Source organism: Vicia villosa, linkage group LG4 (genome assembly GCF_029867415.1).
Source record: "Vicia villosa cultivar HV-30 ecotype Madison, WI linkage group LG4, Vvil1.0, whole genome shotgun sequence".
Lineage (NCBI taxonomy): Eukaryota > Viridiplantae > Streptophyta > Magnoliopsida > Fabales > Fabaceae > Vicia > Vicia villosa.
The window spans coordinates 99497701-99500223 of record NC_081183.1 but is presented as its reverse complement, the minus strand read 5'-3'; the positions used below and the strand labels follow the sequence as shown (position 1 = coordinate 99500223).

The following is a 2523-nucleotide window of genomic DNA, read 5'->3' as shown; positions in this document are numbered from 1 at the left end:
TATGTCTGGCTAATCAACTAAGATATCGCTATGTAAAGTAAGTTAACCGTGGGATCCGAAATAAATTGGCTTAATTATGTTTTATTAAATATCACTTGTTTTTGGTTTATATGTCTAATTTAATTAGTAAGTCTTAAAACCAATAGAGCGAAAGTTTGAGGGCTTAAGACGGTCAAAGGTTAAAATCAATAGAGCAAAAGTTTGAGATCTTTAACTGGATAGTAGACATAGGACATTAGTTTTAAGGATGGCGAAAGCGTATTAAAACTAATTAGAACTTATTTATTTTCAAAAAATGTTTTTACACCCGAGCGGGATGGCGAAAGCGTACGTTAGGAATATTAGCATGTTCCGAGTCAACAGAGCGAAAGTTTGAGATTAGGAGATTTAAATAGGTAACAACTTCATAAAACAAGCATTTTATTAATTACGTTGTTTCCAAAAAGCTTTTCTAAATCTAATGGGATGGCGAAAGCGTACATTACGAGTTAGGAAAGTAGTCTAAATCAACAAAGCGAAAGTTTGAGAGGAGGACTTTTAATCAATTGAATTAATAAAGATTTTTAATCAAATTAATATACTAGCCAATGGACCTTCGGATCGCCTAAAGTTAAACGAATACATACTGATATCCGTCTATTATTATATTTCTTAGAATTCACAATCACTTCCCCTTAGAAACAATCAAAATATTAGTAGCCTTAGCTTTACATAGTAACCTTAGATAACGGTAGATCGATTCATAGTCCCTGTGGATTCGATATCTTTTAAAACTACACGACACGACTGTGCACTTGCAGTCATCAGATTAATAGACACGTAAAGTCGCAATCAAGTTTTTGGCGCCGTTGCCGGGGACTATTTAAGTCGATATCATAACTCACTGTTACACCGTAGAGACTAGGGCAATTCTTTCCTTTCTTTTGGGACGATTGTATGACAAATACTCGTTCACAAGGAGGAGATTTAATACAACGAATTAACGAGATCGAACGTTTTATTAACGTCAAACGTCGAGCTCGCAATCTTCCCGAAGTAGCACCAATTCCGATTAATCAGGAATTGATATTTACTGATCAAATCAATCAAATTATCCCGAATTTAGAGATGGCTGCTATTCGTCCTCTTAGAGACTATGCCGCTCCTTCACGCGCTGAACCGCACTCAAGCATCGCACCACCTGCGATTGAGGCGAACAATTTTGAACTGAAACCTTCGTTGGTACAAGCTGTTCAACAGAACCAATTCTCTAGAAGCCCTGCAGACGATCCCAACCTCCATTTATCCGTGTCCGTCCAATATGCCGACACTGTCAAAGCTAACAACGTTAGTTCCGAAGCTATTCGATTACGTCTCTTCCCTTTCTCCTTGAGAGATAGAGCTAGAGCGTGGCTTCAATCCCTACCTTCTAATTCCATAACTACATGGGAAAAATTGAAGAGAGTATTCTTAGTTAGATATTTTCCGCCTAGCAAAACCGCTATGCTAAGAGGTCAAATCAACGGATTTACCCAAAAAGATAACGAATCACTCTTCGAAGCTTGGGAACGATACAAGGACATGCTTAGACTATGCCCTCATCATGGACTCGAATCATGGCTGATCATCCATACTTTCTATGGTGGTCTACTTTATAACACTAAAATGACTATAGATGCCGCTGCTGGCGGAGCATTAATGGACAAACCCCATGATGAAGCATACAACCTCATAGAGAACATGGTTCAAAACCATTATCAATGGGGTGGAGAACGAGCCGCTCTAGAGAAAACCCAAACCAGAGGAGGAATGTATGAAGTAAGTGGTATAGACCGCGTTAACGCTAAAGTAGACGCTTTAACTCAAAAGATCGAAAACTTAACCATCACTCCTTCAGCCACCGCGGCTGCCGTAGCACCTAACTGCGAAATTTGTGGATTAACTGGACACGCAGTTGTCGAATGTCAACTCTTGACTGGTATCCCATCTGATCAAGTAAACTATGCTCAAGGAAACCCTTATTCTAACACGTACAACCCTGGATAGAAGAACCACCCAAACTTTTCGTATAAGAAAAACAATGCGTTGTACGCGTCTGGACAAGCACCTGCTGTCCCACCTGGCTATCAAAAAGCGCCGGTAGCTGCTCAAAACGCCCCTAGGAAGTCGAACCTAGAAATCATGATGGAAAACTTTATAGCTTCCCAACAACAAACCAACAAGGACTTCCTAAATCAAAACATCCACAATAGTGAGCAACTAAAACAATTATCAAACAAAGTAGATGCTTTAGCTACACATAACAAAATGTTAGAAACTCAAATTTCACTAGTAGCTCAACAACAAGCACCTACTGCTGCCCCTGCTGGCACGTTTCCTGCTCAACCACAACCTAATCCTAAAGGACATGCGAACGCGATAACACTACGAAGTGGAACGAACTACGATGGACCTATCGATCCTAGAACTCAAAACGCACCCATGTCACAACAAGAGCCAAAGGAAACCAAAAGGACATCAACTGATGACCAAACTGCTAAGCCC

At 40.0% G+C, this 2523-nt stretch overlaps 1 non-coding gene across 1 annotated transcript; it reads right to left on the bottom strand.

Moving 5' to 3' along the window:
- Positions 1-1482: 1482 nt before the first annotated feature.
- On the bottom strand, positions 1483-1589 carry LOC131600820 (small nucleolar RNA R71). Its single transcript, XR_009283427.1, has one exon. It is a non-coding gene; the product is annotated as a small nucleolar RNA R71 (small nucleolar RNA).
- Positions 1590-2523: the final 934 nt, after the last annotated feature.